This window comes from Heterocephalus glaber, unplaced genomic scaffold (assembly GCF_053883595.1).
Source record: "Heterocephalus glaber isolate CG9 unplaced genomic scaffold, H.glaber_assembly_v1.0 deba00001673, whole genome shotgun sequence".
NCBI classification, from domain to species: Eukaryota; Metazoa; Chordata; class Mammalia; order Rodentia; family Bathyergidae; genus Heterocephalus; species Heterocephalus glaber.
In genome coordinates this window covers 23,103,623-23,123,882 of record NW_028258410.1, presented here as the reverse complement: position 1 = coordinate 23,123,882, position 20,260 = coordinate 23,103,623, and the positions used below count along the sequence as shown (strand labels likewise).

The following is a 20,260-nucleotide window of genomic DNA, read 5'->3' as shown; positions in this document are numbered from 1 at the left end:
AGGTAATTTGAACCAATCCTTGTGCTGAAGACAAAGATATTTTCATGAACGGTTCAGAAAGTTTATCAAATATTGGAGAATTGCTATGCCAACATCTGAAAGAATGCAAAAGTCAAGAGGGGTAAGCATAGGTACCAAAGCCACTTTTGTCCTGAGGTATATGCTTATCCTGGGAAAGCATTTGTGAGTTAAGCTGTACTTTTGGCGACTTCACCTATGAGGATCAAATTAAAAGCTTATTGCCTGTTTAGGATGGAGACTCAAACCACTTCCCTAGTTGGAATGGAACCCCTAAGGGCATGAGAGGAAACCCGAACTAAACCAGACCCTCATGGTCTTGCAACCAAGCTTCTAGGTCCAGGAAACCTAATCTTAGACCTTTAATCTTGGTTGTCCTCAACTAATACAGTAAGTCCCTTACTCATGGTCTTTCACAGATACAAAAGGACCCCACATTAGGAACAGTCATAGATGCAAACAAATCTTGAAAATAGTTCATGTGTTTGCTGGACATTGTCAGAGCTGTGCTGCTGTGTGCTCACTGTACAGTGTGACAGTGTACAGTACTACAGCACTTGGAGCCCAGGATGTCCGGAAGCAAGAGGACAAGCAGTGGTGATGTGGAGGGGACTGCTAGGAAGCCCAAAGCAATATATGTTATGTATTTGTGTCAAAGATGTATCAGGCTCAATTTGTCAGACTTATGAATGAATCCGACCTACTAACGTTTGTAAGTTGGGAACTTACCATAGTGCTGTTTTGTCCCACCAAGCTCCCAGCTAGAATTGCCCCAGAAGTAGCAGTAGCAGCAATGAAGTTTCCACAAGGAGTGCCCCAAACAGATCAGAGAGAAGATCAGTTGAGATTCCAAAGAAGGAAAGCACTAAACACCAGGGTGATCAGAACAAAGCGTTTATTAGGGTTTATTACTTACTGAGTACTCAGTGTATCCTCATAATGGACAAGACCAAAGGGTTGTTCTCCCTGGGTATGTCTGTTGCGAAGAGGGTCAAGGGATGGAGTTTATATGAAAGTTTAAAGAATTTTGGCTCAAGGTCAGGGCCCAGTTTCTTTTGCTGTTTTGAGCAACAACCTAAACATCTTTATCAGTGCCTAGGAATGTTCAAGGCTCCAGCTTGGCCTCAAGTCTCCTGGGAAAAATCTGCAGCTGGTTGGGTCACAGAGCAGTGAAAGCACTCTGATTTTCAGTCAGGATGCAGAAAAAATTGGGGGTCCTCCAGTGCTATCAGACAACTATTAAAAGGATGTGAAAATTCTCTCTGGAGGAAGCTGTTAGCATTCTGGACATCAAAATACTCCTCTAAATAGCTTTTTAAATGTAAGGACCAGCGCATAGGAAAAAAATCTGTTTTACAAGGAAATAGGACATCATGAAAAAAATTAGCAGAAACAGTATCCAACCAAAAAAAGCCATAAGACATTGGGGTTCAGACATAGACTTTAAAAACAGCTATATTTACTACACACACACAAAAAAATAGAGGGCCAGGGATTTAGCCTAGTGGCACCGTGGCCTCCTCGAAAGTGCAAGGTCCTGAGTTCAATCCCTGGTACCAGAAAAAGAGAAGTCAAGATTTTTAGTCAGTAAGCAGATTCTGCTACAAGTGACAGCAGATTTGAAAAATAACAAGCACTCTAACAGTTGAAAACTATAATAACCAGAAACAAGAACACAGTGGGTAGATTGAAGAGAAGATTATATAGCTGAAGAATCAGTGAACTAAAAGATAGGTTAGGAGAAAATGATCCAGAATGAACCACAAGGGATTAAAATCTGCAAAATACAGAAAAAATAGTACAGAAATTGAGAATCCAATGAGAATGTCTAATATATATTTATTTGGAATTACAGAAGGTAAGGAGCAAGAATAGTGCAGAAGCAATATTTGAAGAGATAGCTTAACATTTCCCAGAACTGCTGAAAGATACGAATTCACCAACTCAAAAGTATATAGCCTTAAGTGCATATTTTAGAAAAGAGAAAAGGCTAAAGGCTAAAAAAGAGCATCCATCTTAAGAAGTCAAAAAGCACAGTAAAATACTGGTAAGGAAATAAAGGTACCTGGGTATGATTGCATCTGTCTGTAATCCCAGCCTTCTGGGAGGCTGAGGCAGGAAGATTGCAAGTTTGAACCCACCCTGGGCCGTTTAATGACTTGGACCCTGTCTCAAAATAAAAAAGGGCTGGGGATGTATCTCAGTGTGAAGGCCCTGGGTTTAGTCCCTAGTACTGCAGTAAATAAATAATTAAAAAGGGAAGCTGGGTGTGATGACACAAACCTGTATTCAGGAGGATGAGGCAAGTGGATTGACAGTTTAAGGCAGCCTGGGCAACTTAGTGAGACCCTGTCTCAAAAATAAAGAGGCCTGGGACTATGTAGCTTAATGGTAGACCACCTCTGGGTTCTGTCCAACACACAGGAGAGGGAGGGAGAATGAGAAAGGAAGAGCACGGCTAACTAGTATCAAGAGTAAAAGGTGGGATTGTATAGTTATACTAATAAAAATGTTATGAACTATTTTATTTTATTCATTTATTTTTGTTTATTTTTTTATGAACTATTTTAAATCAAAATTTTGTTGAGTAGATAAAGCTGTTAGTAATATGATTATTAAAGAAGTTCCATAAACAATTAAAACTTTTCCCCTAGGAAGGAAAGCTTCACTAGGGAGTTTTATCAAACTTTTATTTTTCCCCTCAGTACTGACGATTGAACTCAGGGCTTTCATACCAAGCTACATCCCCATCCCCCCACCTACATTTAAAATTTTGTGATGAGGTGTTGCTAAGTTGCTAAAATTGCCCAGGCTGGGCTCAAACTTGCAGTCCTCCTGTCTCAGCCTCCCAGAGTGCTAGGATTACAGTCTGCACCACCATGCTCAGCTATACCAAGCATTTTTTTCACTGTTATTTTTAGTTTTGCAGATCAGTGGGTTTCATTAGGCAGATTCATATGTGCACACAACAGGCTTTGATCATTTTCACCCCCCACCACCCCTAGCCCTACCCTCCCTCAGTTTCACGTTTTTGGGGGCGTTTCAATGGATATATTTTGTTCGCAGTGATCCCTAATTCCCCCCTTACACTCTATCCCTCCCTCTTATTCCTTTATACCAAGCATTTTAAAAAGAAAGAATTAGTATTACACAAATACTTCCTGAGAGAAGAGGTTAGCAAAAAACAAAACAAAAAAACCCCCCAAAAACCAAAAACTTAGCAGTGACATTATGAGGAAGAATATAAAAAATTCTAAACTATATATTAACAATTTGGAATTCAATATTCCACATACTATTGTAGTGTGACAAACTAACCAAAGTGTGTGGCTTGAAGCAGCCGCCCCCAGGGGTTCTGTGGCTGGGAATTTGGACCAGGCACACAGGAGACTGCCTTGTTAGGGTTCCAGTGTTATCCTGACCCCCAGCTGGAAAGACTCAAAAGAGTGCTTTTGTCTTATTTCATTTGTAGGAGCTCTTTTTAGATTAAGGAAATACACTATTTGTGGGTATGGGATACAATTTTTCCCACTTTGACATTTGATTTTTACTTTGCAGAACATTTTTGTTGTATAATCAAAGTTATCAACAGTTAAAAAAAAAACCTTTCATTAGTGCCTATTATTTTTGCAAAAATTGGGCATTAAAATGTGTGGTATTTTCATACCTGCATATAACATTTTTGTCATGTCCATCTCCCCATTACCCTCTTTCCCCCCTCCTTCCTTTCCTCTTATCTAATAATAGTTTCCCTGCCTTTATTATTTTTTTTAAGATTTCACCTTTTAGTGAAAACATGCAGTATCTGTCTTTCTCAGTCTGGCTTGTTTTGCTTAACATGATGAATTCCAGTTCCATCCGTTTTTCTGCAAATGACATAATTTCATTCTTTACAGTTGAGTAATACTCCACTGTGTATATATGCCACATTTTTTTTTATCCATTCATCTGCCTCGGCTGATTCCATATCTTGGCTATTGTGAATTGTGCTGCAATAAATACAGTATGCAGGTATCTCTATAGTGCACTGATTTTAATTCCTTTGAATGTATACCAAGAAGTGTTATAGCTGGATCATATGGTAGTTCTATTTTTAGTTTTTTGTTTTCTTTTAGGAAACTTAATACCGATTTCTATAGTGATTGTACTAATTTACATTCCCAGCAGCAGTGTAGAAGAAGTTTTTCCTGCATCTTTTCCCGGATTTATTGTTTTTTGTAATTTTTTTTGGTTTTTTCGGTACCAGGATCAAACTCAGGACCTTGTGCTTGCCAGGCAGGTGTGGTGCCACTGAGCTACATCCCCATCCCAAGATAGAATCTTAAATGTAGTTTCAGTTTGCATTTCTCTAATGGCTAATGGTGTTGGACAGTTTCTCATACATATTTTGACCTTTAGTGCTTCTTTTAAGAAACGTCTGTTCAATTCACTTATTGATTGGGCTATTGATTTTTTTGGTGTCTTTTCAGTTCTTTATGTGTTGACGATATTAATCCTCTGTCAGAAGAGTATCTGGCAGATTTTTCTCCATTCTGTAGGCTCTTTATTCTGTTGCATGCTTCCTTTTCAGTGAGGAGACTTTTTTGAGACAGGGTCTCTTTTTTTTACAGTGTTCTGTAATTGTCATTGTAGAGGTCTTTCACCTCCTTGGTTAGATTGATTCCTATTTTTTTAAGTTATTGTGAATTGTTTTCCTGAATTCTTTCTCAGTTAATTATTGGTGTATGGAAAAACTTTTGATCTTTTAATGTTGATTTTGTATCTTGCTACTTTGCTAAATTTATCCACTCTAAAAAGTCTTTTGGTAGAGTCTTTGGGGTTGTCTAAAGGGTCATATTGTCTGCAAATAAAGATAATTTGACTTCTTTTTTTGCATTTGTATCCTCTTTATTTCTTTCTCTTACCTGATTGCTCTGGTTCAAATTTTAGATACTAAATTTGAGTGATGAGGGTGGAAATCTTTGTCTAATTCCCAATTTTATTTTATTTATTTGTTTTTTGTTTTTTGAGACAGTATTACACAAGATGTATATCAAATAGTGAAATATAGTTAGTTTCAAATTCAGTTTCATAGGTAGAATGTCAGTCTTTTGGGACTCTTCAAAAGCTTTTGTTAAAACTACAGATTTGTAGGGGTTGGATGTGGGCTGTGGTGTGGCCCAGTGGTAGGGCCCTTCTTAGCATGCACAAGGCCCTGAGTTTAGTCTCCAGCACTGTAAAACAAAACACACTCCAAGTGTGTTCTCTCTGCTGGGGAGGGAAGAGAAACCCTGACTACTTCTCTTTTAAACTCTGCAGGTGCTTATGATGCCATCTGGAGTGATTTGCCTTTTGAGTTCACATTTCCTTACTCAGGCAGCTACCTCGCCATATTAGAGTCCCAGGAGACTGGGAAAGGAGGTCTATGCTCAGACTTTCATTTGGGCCTCTTGCAGTTCCTAAATTCTGTGATTTCCTCCTCAAGATCCTTTGAGCTACTCAGTCAAAAACCAGTCAGTGCCATGAGCCTGTTTTGATTGCTGGATCCAACAGTCTATTGGCTTTATTTCTGTAATTACTTTTATTTGCCTTTTGCTTAATTAAGCATACCGTGTAGTCTTCAGCTTCAGACCATGGTGTCTCTACCTCACAGAGGGTTCTGTTAAGAAATCCAGGAAACTCTTAGCCACACACACAGGTATCTTGGGAGGTGGCCAGAAACCAATGGATGCTTAATAGTGCTTAGAAGATCGGTCTTCTGTGAAAGTTGAGTCGATAAAAGTGGAATTATCCAGCTGATATTTGTAAATTTGGAGTTCGTATTTGGGTGCGTAAGAATTGTAGGTATCATAATTCAGATGTAACTTTATTCCATTCCTCTTCCTTTCTTTGAATCCATGCAATAAATGAAGTCTACAAGGAAGTCTCCTGGCTGTTATTCTTACTTTACAGCATCCTCTACCCAGGGGATTCATAGGATGAAGAAGTCCCAGAGTTACTGTCTCATCTAATTTTCCTCTTTCAAGCTCATACCGACTGTTAGTGAGCATTCTGGCAGCTTCTTCTAGCCTCTGTATTTGGAGTGAACAGGTTGCCCTGCTATTTCTAAGCTGTGCAGTTAAATTTATCTTTGCATCTCTTCTTTCTTTTTTGGTTTCCTCTTTAAGACTTTTAAGACATTAACAGAAGTATCTTTGAAGCCTTCTTATCTCTGGGCCAGCAGCTTTTGTCCTCCCTCATGGGGAGGGGAAGGAAGATCCCTTTGATCTTTTGCCAGTCTGCTCTCTTTTAAAGTCCGCCCTGCTTTAGGCTTGGAATTTTTTCCTGGCTATGTATTTTCATCTGTGGACACAGTAGCTTCAATGCAACTATTTAGCAATAAATGGAATCTGTTGTAAATGATGCTATTGATAGACACTGAGCTCAGAATTACTTTTAGTTCTTTTATGGACTGGTAGCCTTCTTGATCTTTTATTTAATGGCTGAAATCCACTGGGTATGTAATCATCATTGGGCGATAGTCAGTCGTGGGAAATGAGAAGAAAAGCTCTGGGCTCTCCATCTCTGTTATGTCTCATTAAAGCTTTAGAAGGAGCGCACTCCTGGTTCAGGAGCTCAGAGGCTGCTAAGGCACTTTTATCAGACTCGTGCCTCACTCTCCTTTTCTAAAAATCCTAATTTTTTTTCTCCTTGTTTCCATTTTCTTTTCTTTTTCCCAGGACTTACTTTACTCCTTTTTTCCTTCTTTTCCTTTCTCTGACCTCTTGCTTGCCTTGGTCATTCTTAGTATCAAAGAGATTGGATCATGGCTGAGGTGCCTGAACGGAGCTCCAACTTTTAGGCCTAGCTTCAAGGGCTTCTCTGCCTACTGCTTACTGAGGTCCTTGTCCAGCTTGTGTTTTGTGTGCCCCTTCCAGTGCCAGGCATGAGCTGGGCACCACTACTTTTGGAGCAGGGGCTGGGATATGGAGGACAGGAGCAGGGTTCTGCAGTAGTGAAGCTCATGTCTCTCTTAACCATTTTTAATGCCCAGACAATGTGTTTGATGTTTTGTTTCCATTTTTTCTCTATTATAAACAGTTTTGCTATAAATGTCTCTCTCACTTATAAATCACAGTGTGTACATATTTGTACTTCTTGGTATGTATTGTTCAAGGGAGCTTAAGATAACTTTTATTATTTTTCTTTTTGTAGAAGTAATTCTTATTTTTATTATAAAAATATTGCTTTGAAAAATTATAATAAAAATTAAAAGTACATTGTCATTACCCTGAGAAACCATCAATTATTTCCTCCATTCTTTTTTCTATGCAAAATAATCATGAGTCCACACTATATATACACCTTAATATTAAAATGAGGCAATATTTTCATGTCAGATATTCTTCTATATAGTTATCAGTTTTTGTGACTGCATAATAGTCCATTCTGTACATGTACTAAAGTTTGTTGAGGCACTCCATAATTATGGACTTTGGGGATAATTTTCAGTTTTTCATTATTCTAACAGTGCTAACATGAACAATCTTGAAGCATTTTTCCACACATCTGCATAATAATTTCTTTAGAATAAAGTCTTAGAAGTAAAATGACTGAGTCAAAGGGCATGTATACTTTTTTAAATTAATACTTTTTTTGTGGTACGGGGGATTGAACTCAGGGTCTTGTGCAGCTATACAAGTGCTCTACCACTGAGCTACATCCCTAGTTGCACCTCCCCCCAATATTTTTGGGACAGGGTCTTGCTTTGTTTAATCCAGGATGAACTTGAAGTCAGGATCCTCTTTCGTAAGCCTCCTAAGTGACTGGGATCACAGCCATACCTGGTTTAAAATCAAATTTTAAAGAGCTGAGAGTGTTGCTTAGTGTTAGAGAACTTGCCTAGTATGTACGAGTTCTTGGGTTCAGTCCCTACTAACACACACACACACACACACACACGATTTACCATTTTTCTATTGTCACCTACATTTTCCCATGTCTCCACAACACTGAGTATTATTATTAGAAAGAAATCTTTGCTAAGATATATTCAAAGCAGAATATCTTTCTAGTCATTGTAAGACTAAATTTTCATTTTCTGAAATTTACATATTATTCATATTGTAGCTAGTGATAGCACAGTTCTGCCAACATTCTCTCGTTTCCTAATTTAATAAGAACTAAAAATGTAGCATATGTACACAAAAATAACATTCAGATGGGATGGAAAGATATTAAGAAAAAAATGGAAAAAAAGAAACAAAACTCCCCACTTGCCTTGTCCAGGACTTCTGAAAGCCACTTTTTGGGTTTTTTTTGTTTGTTTATTTTTTTGATACCAGGGATCAAACTCTGGACCTTGTGCTTGCAAGGCAGGCAGCAGAACCACTGAGCTAAATCCCCGGCCCTTGTTTTTTACTTTAATTTTTTTGGTAATTTTGGTCACCTCCCAAACTCTAAATAAAATATATGCAAACATGAAACTTTAAAATTTTGCCTTTTGGGATAACTAAATTGATCTCTGTGTCCTGAGAGAGCTGTAACCTTGAGTAACCTTGGGTAAATAAACCTTTCTGAACCTCAGTTTTTTCATTTGTAAAATGGGACTAGTGATATAAAGCTCATAAAGTGGTTATGAGAACTAAATGAAATTAATAAATTCCTTTTTCTTAAAGTGTCTCAGTTAATTTTCTTGTTGCTGAGACAAAATACTGGACATCCAAAGTTAAAAGGTGGAGAGGTTTATTTAGCTCACAGTTTGTAGAGGTTTCAGTCCATAATAGTCTGGCGCCAAGGCAGAGTGGCACATAACAGAGGGGCAACAGTTCATGGCAGACCAAAGGTAGCAAAGCAACAAGGGAATCTTAACAGGGTCTTTCTGCCCCTTTTATCTTATCCAGACTAGCAGGGGATTAGGGTGGTGCCAAACCACTTACTGTACTCGTTGAGTAGTCACATGCTCTTAATACCAGCACCACACACTCTAGATTCACCTCTGAAAAAGCCTTATGACCTCATGACGCTTTGGGGCCACATCTAGACACAATTCATAATAGTGGCATTTAGAAGAAAAATCTGTGGTTACTGTTTATTCATGAAAAGAAATTTTTAATTTTTGATATTGTTTTGAGATTTTTTTTTTAAAAAATGTAAGAACAGAGGGAAAACAAAAGTCCACAAGAGAAGCAGGCTGGCTGTTTAGCATTGGCACTGGTGTCCTGGCCCCTTGCTGCTTTCTTCTCCACTTATACTGAGTATTGATGTCTGTCATTTTCATCTTTTGTTCCATTTGTATCTAGTATGTCCTGGAACCAAAAAGGAAGTTGCTGGGTGAGGCTAGTCTGATACATGTGGGGTGTGTCCTGCCATATTATACTGGCATTTTCTTTTTTGCATCCCTCAGTTGACTGGTAACTCTATTTGTACAAGGATCACATTGCATTTATTTTATGCCTTCAGGACCTGGTGTACTAGGTCCCTAACAAATGCCTTATAAATGAATGAATGTTGGCAGTGTTCAGATGTCTTCTGTATAAACTTCAAGTGGCTGACAATATCCATTGCCACCAACAAGCAATGTCCGTCATCACCATTACAGTTTCCTAGAGCAAGAGCTCTTAAACTTAGTCTGTGGACCTGTAATGAATCCAGAGATAGCCTAAAGAATATTTGATGGTAGACATTTTCTGTAGAGAAAAATCTAAGCTTTCATCAGATTCTCAAAGGGATGTAACTTAAAGTGAGTGAAGAGCATACATATATATAGTGAAGAGCATTCCAGGGGTATGGAGTAGTCTAGTCAACATATTTTTGCATGCAAATGTATCTATTTGATTCTTGAATTCGCTTGATAAAGTACATTGTGATCCCGATGTCTCAGCTCTTTAAGAGCAACATCAGATCAGTTTGACCCCTTGTTTCATGCTCTGTAGCTGTCCATAGTTTTCCTAAGATTCTGTACATTATTTGGCATATTCTCCTCCTGGTTGCCTCTGCCTTAAAAAAAAATTTCTTTTTGTGAAGCTGGAGATCAAACCTAAGGTTTTGCATGTGCTAGCCATGTTTTTTACTATCCCTAGCCCTTTCTCTGCTCACCCATTCCCTCCCTGTCTTCCTCTTTTTCCTTCCTTTCTGCCTTCCTTCTTTTTTGTTTTGGACCGAATAAGGTCTCACTATGTAGTCTAGGCTGACTTCAAACACACCATCCTCCTGCCTCAGCCTCTCCAGTGCTAGGATTATAGGCGTGTGCTTTTGTTTCTTAATTTGTCAGTCCAGAATTGAAACTCATTCCTTTCCTTAGTTTTCATCAAAAATGAAAAATAAACTCACAAAAAGCATTTGTAAGTGTTACTGGCTTTGCTGGTAATTTGGAGGTCTCAGAAGTAGTCATAGAGCAGAAAATCCAGACTTCTGTAGTCTTTATGGCTCCTTAGTCTTGCCCTTCTTTTATAACTGGTAGATTTTCCCTGGAATTCCAGTTTTTTCTATGTTATACAGAGCTACTCAGCAACTTCTAGCTTTTGTTTTTGTTATTTTTTACATAGTTGAACTAAAAAAAAAAGTGATCAGCAGCCCAAAGGAGCCTCTCTTTAGAAGGCAGATATGATTATAAAAACTTTCTTTTCTTGGGCTGGGGATTTAGCTCAGTGGTTTCGCCACCTGCTGCGCAAGCACAAAGACCCAAGTTCAATCCCCGGTACCAAAAAAAAAAAAAACCAAACAACTTTCTTTTCTTTTATGTATATATAGATAGATAGATTTTAATATCTGAAATTTCATAAGACTATATTTTTATTAAGAATCTTCACTGTGGCTGTAAGCCCTTACAATGGGACAGAACCTATAAGCACCTTGGAGATCTTATTCTTGTTTTTTGTTGTTGTTGTTGTTGTTGTTGTTGTTGTTTTGGTACCGGGGATCGAACTCAGGTCCTTGCGCTTGCGAAGCAGACAGCAAAACCACTGAGCTAAATCCCTGGCCCCTTATTCTTACATAGAACAAATGGAGAGGAACATTTTTATTTTGAGAGATATACTAGTTTCCATCCATTATTGTTCCATAAATTAAATTGTCTCCTCTGTTTAAATTCCTCCCATTTTATGATTTTGCCCTTTTTTTGGTGGGTACTAGGGATCAAACTCAGGGCCTCACACATGCTAGGCAAGTATTCTACCACTGAGCTACATCCCTTTTTACTTTTATTCTGAGACAAATTGGCCTTGAACTTGTGATCCTCCTGCCTTAATCCCCCCATGTAGCTGGCAGTATAGGCATGTGCCACCAAGCCCTACTAATAAACTTTTTTATTTTTGATGGGGGCCTATTCATTCTCTATTTTCAAATGAATAGTACCTTTATATTTATTTATTTATTTTTGGTATGGGGGATCGAAATCAGGATCTCATACTTGTCAGGCAGGCGCTGTGCCACTGAGCTAAATCCCCGGGCCCTAGTACCTTTATTTTATTTTTATTTATTTATTTATTTAATTTTTGGTACTGGGGACGAACTTGGATCCTTGCACTTGCGAGGTAGGCGGCGGAACCACTGAGCTAAACCCCCTGCCCAAGTACCTTTATTTTTAATGACTATAATATGAATAATGCATTTTTTAAAGAACCAAAAAACCTCCCCCCAAAACAAAACAAAAAAGTTAGGACAGCATGTAAAGTAGTACGAAATTTAGTGATGAAACTTTCCCTGTGATCCTACTATCCAGGGGATATATTAGCAGTTTGGTACATTATATATCGTTTTAGAAATTTAAATGCATACACCACCAACAGCAAACATGGACTGTGAGCCAGGGCTGCACACTATCTCAGTAAATCCTGAGCCTTTGAGATGGGGCCTCTGTTTTACCAGAAAGTAAATGCAACTAACTGGTGAATTACCTAAACATATTGCCACTTTTTACTTTTATAAGCAATATACAGTAAATAAACTGTATTCTTGTCTGATTGTCTCTTTGTGATAAATTTCCACAGTTGGAATTGCTGGGTCAAAAGGTGTGTGATTTAGGAGCCAGGCATGGTGATATGTGCTTGTAATCCCAGCACTCAGAGGCTGAAGATCACAAGTTCAAGGCCAGCTTGGGAAATTTAGCAAGTTCTAGGCCAGCCTAGACTACACAGCAAGACCCTGTCTCAAAACAAAAAGTGTGCATATTTAAACTTTTGATTCATTTCAAGAGAGGTAGTTAGGAGCATGGACTTTGTAGTCACACACAAGTATTCAGTTCCATAATGCCATTTACTGGCCACCATACTTAAATTGTGCCTTAGTTTTGCCATCTGTAAGATGGAATGATAATAGAAACTTCTTAGGCTGAGGTATTAAATGAGATGAAGCATACAGTCTCTCTGGCTAGTGTCTAATACATAGGATGAGCACTATTATTTATTTATTTTTATGTATCTATTTGAGACAGGATCTTACTATGTAGTTCAGGCTGGCCTTGAACTCACTACGTAGCCCAGACTGGCCTCAAACTCACAGCAATCCTCCTGCCTCAGCCTCCTGAGTACTGGTATTACAGGCATCCACCACTATGCCTGCCTAGGATGAGTACTATAAAAGACAGACCACGTCTCTGTTCTTACAGAGCCAACATCTTAATGTGGAGCAGAGAGGTAGCAGTGAGAGACAGGTAGTAAACGAATGAACAAGAAAAGCAGCAGTGTTTGCAGACAGTGATGGGATAGCTAGAAGGGTGGTTGTCTTAGCTGTGTGGGTTGGGGAAGTCCTTGTGAAGAAGCAACATTTTACCTAAGGTCTGAATGACAAAGATATTCTTTGTTTTTTTTGGTTTTTTTTGGTACCGGGGATCGAACTCCGGTCCTTGTGCTTTCGAGGCAGGCGGTGGAACCACTGAGCTAAATCCCCAGCCCAACAAAGATATTCTTACATTCTTAGAAATTCTGGAAATAGAATTATAAGATCAAAGAGTACATGCTGGGCTGGAAATGCTTAGTTGTAGAGCACTTGCCTAGCATGAGTGAGGCCCTGGGTTCAATTCCCAACACCATCCAAAAAAAAAAAACTAAAAATTTTTGTTGCTGAGGAATTTAGTTCAGTGGTAGAATATGTGTTTAGCATGTGTGAGGCTCTGGGTTCAGTCCCCAGAACCCACCACCTCATTTTTTTTTGTCTACTGGCAAACTGACCTGTAAAAGATTTTAAATCATTTACATTTCCTCTTTGCATACATTACCTTTTCCCCCTTCATTTTCACTAGACTTTTTTTTTTTGGTATTGGGGATCGAACTTGGGTTCTTGCGCTTGTGCAGCAGGCTGCGAAAACCACTGAGCTAAATCCCCAGCCACTCCCCTTCATTTTCACTAGCACTTTTTTTTTTTGTTTTTGGTACCAGGGATCAAACTCAGGACCTTGCACTTGCAAGGCAGGTGGCGGAACCACTGAGCTAAATCCCCAGCCTTTCACTACCACTTTTTATATATATATAGCTCAGTGGTAGAGCACTTGCCTGGCATGCTTCCAGGAAGCCATGGGTTCATTTCTTGGGCAGGGGACTGGAGGTGGGAGGAGGTAAGGTTGGAGAAGGATTATTTTAGGGACCTTTCCGTTTGTCTTCTAATGAGCTTCATTAGCAGGAGGAAAAGATAAGGAAACAAATCAGTTTCTCTGAGGAATCCCTTCTCTCTCTTCTCCCGAAACTATTGTCCAGCATTGCCCGTCACCCTACCTTTCTCTTTACCTGCTGGCCTTTTTCTCTGTGCCAGTTCCTGCCTACATGGTGTGACAGGGCTGAAAGCCTCCAGCATTTCAGTCAGTTGACATGTTGGTTGATACTTTTCTGTCTTCAGAATTACACAATGCCTGGCTTTGCCTAATACTGCTTTGCAAGGCAGCGTTTAGTAGCAGGCTGGTTTTTCCAAACAAACTTGTTGGCCAGGCTACACCACCTTTTGTTAGTTAAAACTGCAAAAAGCTCTGCACCTCCTTTGGTTATAGTCCAACCCTTCCCCTGTGTGGCATGCAGCGAGGGCAAGGGGCTTTGGTGAACCCCTTCACTCACACTCCTTCTGCCCCCAAATCGGTGGGCCATACAACTTCTGTTGTTTGTTTGGAATGTGCGTGTGAGTACAAACTGTTGGTGGATGAGTTCTGAAAGCCTTTTTCATCCTATGTAAACTGCTGTAAGAAATGTTCTCTGTGTAGGTCTTGGGTGGGGTGCACTATCATTAAAAGTGCATGTTAAATTACAGACATCATTCAGGTACTACTTTGCTCATTTATGGGATAGTTGTGTATTTTTGAAGAATATGCACTATTCTGGTTCCGATATTACCTGTTGACTTCCTGGATGACGGGTAAGGCTTTAGCATTTAGAAGCACATAGCACCATTTATACTTCTGCTTCCTGTTTTCTGATTTAAGTCTTAAAGTACTGTGTAGTTCAAACTTTAGATAAATTGATTAAAAGTCACATGCTCTTGAATCATGGATTTCTTTTTATCTTTTAAAACTCAGCAATTTAAATAAAAGATCCTGAGGGCAACATGTGTTAGTGAGGGACTTGGGGGTGGCGTGGGGAGGGAATGTGTTCAGTGAAATTGTCCAGGAGCAAATGCAGCTCACTTGAAGCCCAGAGATTTGTCATCCAAATATGTACAGATTGCGGATGCTATAAATAGTTTGAACTCAAGTAAACAGCCTCTTCCCCTAGCTGCTGCTTGGCCATTATTCACATGCCAGAACAGGCTGGGAGCAGCCTCCCACACCAGGTTCAAGGCACTTGTGCCCAAATCTTGGGCTGCTTCTCAGCGCAGGACTTGAGATGCCCCTAGGGTCAGGTGTTCACCCCTGTTAGGTCCCACTGTTGGCTTCCCCCGCTCCCCAGCTTGTTGGAGTGCTGTCTAAACTTGCCTAGAGCCGCACAGAGCTAAAATTCCTGGCAACTGTTGAAAGCCCTGGGGCCACATGGCCATTGACTAAAGTAGATTTAAGAGGCACAGACTTGTCTTTTCAGAGCAGAAGGACGCACCACTCATTTTTTTCTTTTGAAACGGAAAAGAGTGGCATTGGTTGTTAGAATTGCTGTGAGCTGCTTGCGCTGTAGCTGATCTGCTGTATGGCGCGCAGGCCAGGTCAGCTGCTGGCATTTCTAGAGCCCCTTTGAGGACTCAGGCAAAATGCTGTTAGTGAAACAACTGAGGACACTCTGTAGTTTATTACTATTTCCTTTGGAAAAAATAAGTCACACCCCCCTAACACATGTACACACACACACACAGAGTCCTGCTTCAGCTATATTCATGTACAGTGAGTCTCGCATTAAAGATCCATTAAGAGGTGATGAATAATTTGACATTTTGTTGGGGAGACAGATGATAAGAGACAGCAGAAAGAATACTTGATTAAGGATAAGGAAACTTGAATTCTTGGGCAAGTTACCTAACTTTAGTTTCTTCATTTGTCAGATAAGCATAGTTCTCTCTGTTCTGTTTCTTGGGGTTGATGAGAAAAAAAGGCTATAAAAGCACTCTCTGGACTATACTAGACTAGCGCAATGTGAAGGAGAGGTGAGATAGTGGAAGGGGTGTGTGCAGTAACTAGTCTCCTAGGCATGGCCTTCTACTCTGACCACAAGCAATGACTAGTGTCTCTCACCCTCAGTCTTTTCATCCATAGAGTGAGAATATCAGTATTTGTCTTACAGGAGTGTTGTTTGGATTCAAAATCGTATATGTACCTCCCTGACAGATGGTACGAAAGAGTTAAAAGTGGAGATGCTCAGGTGATGTAAGATTCTTAATCTGAAGAATCGTTCAGTCTGTAGATGTTGAAGATTAGCAAACAGCCCTGCTGAAACTTGGCTGCAGTAACTGGTAATAAATTTATAAAAATCTAACCAAGGCACGAACATGATTTTTTTTTAAATCTTCAAAATTTTGTTTCTGAGCCTAGAAAGGGACCGGTCTCTTGCTTTCCCTCTTATCCCAAGGCAGCCATTTTATTTTTCTGCTTTTACTTCTTTTGGTATTTATGGCCACTTCTTGAAATAGTATTACCTTCTTTCCCCATTTCCTTCCCACAGGGCTGGGGATGGAACCCAGGGCTTCATGTGTCCTAGGCAAGTGCTGTTCCACTGAGCTACACACCTCAGCGAAGAATTCTTTTTTTTTTTTTTACGTTGTCTTCTGCTATTATTACACACAAAATATTTAAAAATCCTTTATTATTAGCAAAAATCTCCAGTTAGCCTAAGTATATTTTGTTCCAGTCAGATCCAAGTAAGAACCACACATTTCTAAACTGCTCTTTACTGACTTGTCCTTTTCTGATGTTACCTGTTGACTTCCTAGGCTGACATATAAGGCTTTAGCATTTTAGAAGCACGTAACACCATTCACACGTCTCCTTTTCTCCCAGTCTCACAGCTTTTGGTCAAATTAGCGTGCACTGTTCTACAGTGTTACAGCCCTGAAAGTATTATTTACTGCAGAGCCGGTAACATTCTAACTATTTTGTCCCTGTGTGATTATTTTCCCTGGACTTAACAATAGTTTATCCTTTAATATGCTTAGTTTTTCTGGTGCCTTTCCTGGTGCTGTGCCTTCCCATACTTTCTCATAGGTTTTCAGTAACATTTTTATCAAACCGTCAGGGAATGTCAGTTGTTTCCCTGGAGCCTTAAGCCTCCTGCCCTGATCAGACCAGTCCTTTCCAGGCCTGGGGCCCTGCACAGTGTCCAGAACTGTCTTCAGCATCATCTGGTGGTTCTTCCACCTCTCCCTTGTGAAACCCTTGTTTTTTTAAAGTCCTATTTAGAAGTATGTTCTCCAGGTCAGAAACAATGCATGCAATATTAACCTCCATGTCTCTGAAAGTGTTGCCTTGTTGAGTGTTGAATTCTGAGTTCCACATCATTTTTGATCAGAATTTTTTTCTTGGAAACCATTTTCATGTACCAGTAATTCTGGTAAGAAGTCTCATACTGCCCTGATTCTTTACTTTTGAAACAATCTGTTTGTCCTTCTTAGAAATTTTTATCCTTTTCTCCTTTTAAAATCTTCAGGGTTAGGCTATGTCTAGATATGACCCTACTAACCCCTTTTGAGGCTTTTCAGTTGGGAAAATTATGTCTTCCTTTAGCTCTGAGAAATGTTCTTTATAATTTCTTAGATGATTTCCTGTTATCCCTTTTCTTCTTTCTGAATTCTTATTTAGGGTCAAGTTGAACTTCCTGCCTTGTTGTTCTATATCCTTTTGTATCTTCTGTGTATTTTCTCCATGTATTGTAAAAGGTTTCCTTTTTCTTAATTTCCAGGTTTTTTACTCACTTCTTAATTTCAGTGTTCATATTGTCAATTCCCAAGAGCTCATTTTTGTCAGTTTATTTCCTTTATTCTTGATGGGCGTAGTATCTTCAGAATCTCCGAAGACATGAGAATTTTTTTTAAAGCTTCTCATTTGTCCAAATTTCCTTTTCCTTTATAGGGTCTGTTTTGTCTTTATTTTAGTCCTTGTCATGCTGTTGCTTTTCTTCAGATGCCCTGTAATACAGTGGATCCTCAAGTTAGGACCAGCCTGACATATGAACAACTTGAGTCAATTAGGTTAATGGAAGATTCATCTGCCTCTTGTTATCTATATCATGTACCAGGTAAACATCCAGATCTCAGCTGTATTGACTTACAACCAACTTCAGTTATAACCAGCCTCTGGGAGCCAATCGAGTTCATAAGTCAAGAGCCCATTGTACATTTTTTGGCCACTCATAATGAATGATGGAAGAGTCCTTTTAGTGTATAGGCCTTGATTTCCTCTGGAATTGGTTGTCTGCCACATAGGATTCTATCCTCAAATTAAGCCCATATTGCTCTCTTTGGAGCATAACCAGACTTCCTGCAGGGAAGCCCTTTGATGGTGCATGCCTGTTATCCCAGCACTCTGGGAAGCTGAGACAAAAGGATCACCATTCAAGTCCAGCTTGGGCAACTTAGTAAGATTTTATCTCAAAAAAAAAAAAAAGTATATAAAGGGCTGGAGATGTAGCCCAGTGTGAAGGCCTTGGATTTAATCCTCAGTACTGAAAAAAAAAAAAAAAAAAGAAAGGAAAAAAAAAGAAAAGGCAGTAGTGAGGACCTAGGAACCCAGGCCTGGCCACCAAACAGCCCTGAGTTTTGTAGTTGTAAGGTGTGAATATTAATCATATCTCCTGCACTTGATCACTGTGAGAATGAAGTGGCATTTATAAAGAGCTCAGCAGATTGGCCCAAGTATGCAGTGAGTGTATCCATTGTCGTCAGTTGTGATACAAATGAGTGTGCTGATGGATGTTTTCAGGGTTCTCTCTTTATAGATTCTGTCACAGATGTAGAATTATTCAATCTGCAGGCAAGTATTACAAAGTGCTCATTTTTTGAGAAAACGATAGTGTTTTATGAATGGGCTCCTTAGTATTATCTTTGTTCAACTAACAAAACATGATTCAAAGCACTGAGGGTGATGTCAGTAAAGTGACCCATCTCAAAGGCCCAGTTTCATTTCCCCACTTCAGCTTCTAGAATAAAGGCACAGCCAAACAATGGCTCCAACCTCCGGTCCTCCAGGCTGAATGTTGCTGCAGAGAACGTGCCTGACATTTCTCAGTGGGTCTTTGTTCATCACTCAACCTGACCTTCTGAAGAAATACAGGGCCTTTCTTCTGACTTTCCAACATCCGTGGCTGTATTGCTATGTCACATCATCATCCTTGTCACATCATCATCAGGACAGTGAATGGTGACACTGAGTCATAATTAGAAATAATGTCTTTACTGCTAAGACACTGCAGCTTACTTTTGTGAGTTTTGTTGTTGTGGTGGTGGTAGTGGTACTGGGGATTGAACCCAAGGAGCACTGAACTATATCTCCAGCCATTTTTTTTCCTTTTGAGACAGTCTCTCTTTGTAGTTTAAGTTGGCCTTGAACTCACTATGTAGCTCCCTGTGGCCTCAAACTCATGGCAATCCTTCTGCTTCAGCCTCCCGAGTGCTGGGATTTCAGGTGTATGCCACCATGCCCAGCTCTCCAGCCATTTTGATTATTTTGAGACAGTCTTGCTAAGTTGCCCAGGCTGGCCTAGAACTTTGTATCCTCCTACCTCAGCCTCCTGAATGGCTGGGATTATTGATGTGTGTCACCATGCTCAACTTTCCAAGTCTTTTGAATTTATGTGCCAGGCACTTAACCCATACAAGAACCTGTAGGACAGAGCTAGGGATTTAGCTCAGTGGTTCTGCCGCCTGCCTCACAAGCACAAGGTCCTGAGTTTGATTCCTGACTAACCCCCCCAAAAAAAGAACCTGTAGGACAAATGGTATTGTATCTTACATTGGGCAGCCAAGGTATGAAGAAGTTAAACAGCTTGTCCATGGTCATCTACAGGTTGAGGAAGGCTCAGGGACCAGAAAGAACGCATGTCTCTCCCAACTGTTAACTGCTGTTCTTGGGTGGGGGTAGGGGTGGGAGGGTGTTCAGGCTGGTGGTTTTTATTCCATGACAATCTAACAATCTACCCACTTGTGCAGAACCCCCCTAATAGGGTCTGTTTGCCTGGGCCCTTCCAGATAAGCACCAAAGTTTTCTATAACTAATTGAAATTCTTGTTAAGTTATAAACTGCCACAGCTTTAACCCTGCCTGTAAAGAACTGTTTTCTTCTGGGTGTGCTGGTGCAAGTCTATTAATCTCAGCTACTATACTTGGTGGACTGAGATGGGGGAATCATGAATGTCTTAGTCACTTTCTTGTTGCTGAGACAAAATATCCAACACTCACAACTTAAAGGAGTAGAGGTTTGTTTTGGCTCATGGTTTCAGAAGTTTCAGTCCATAGTTGCCAGTCTCAAATGCAGAAATGACAGGAAGGGCCAGGTGCAGAAGAAAACTGCTCATCTTATGACAGCCGGGAAAGAGAGAGTAGAGGAGCCCCCAGTGATCCACCTCCAACCAGGCTTTACCTCTTAAGTCAACAGGAGACTGAGCCAGGAGGATTGCTGTGAGTTCCAGGCCAGCCTGTGCTACCTAGTGAGTTAAAGCTGCCCTAGACTACAAAGCAAGACCCTGTCTCAAATAAATAAATAAATAAATAAATAAATAAAAAATCAAACCAATCAATTTCCAAATACATGAGACATCGGGGGATACCCCAGCTCTAAACCATAGCAGTGAGTTCAAGGCCAGCCTGGGCAATTTAGCCAGACCTTGTCTCAAAATTAAAGATTTTTGGTGGGTGTGGTGTCTCATGCCTATAATCCCCACACTTAGGAGGC

General features: G+C 39.9%; 1 protein-coding gene across 4 annotated transcripts in view; it reads left to right on the top strand.

The window, feature by feature from the left end:
- The window catches only part of Pkig (cAMP-dependent protein kinase inhibitor gamma), a 106,652-nt gene that overhangs the window by 42,710 nt on the left and 43,682 nt on the right, over positions 1 to 20,260 (top strand). The window lies entirely within an intron of this gene.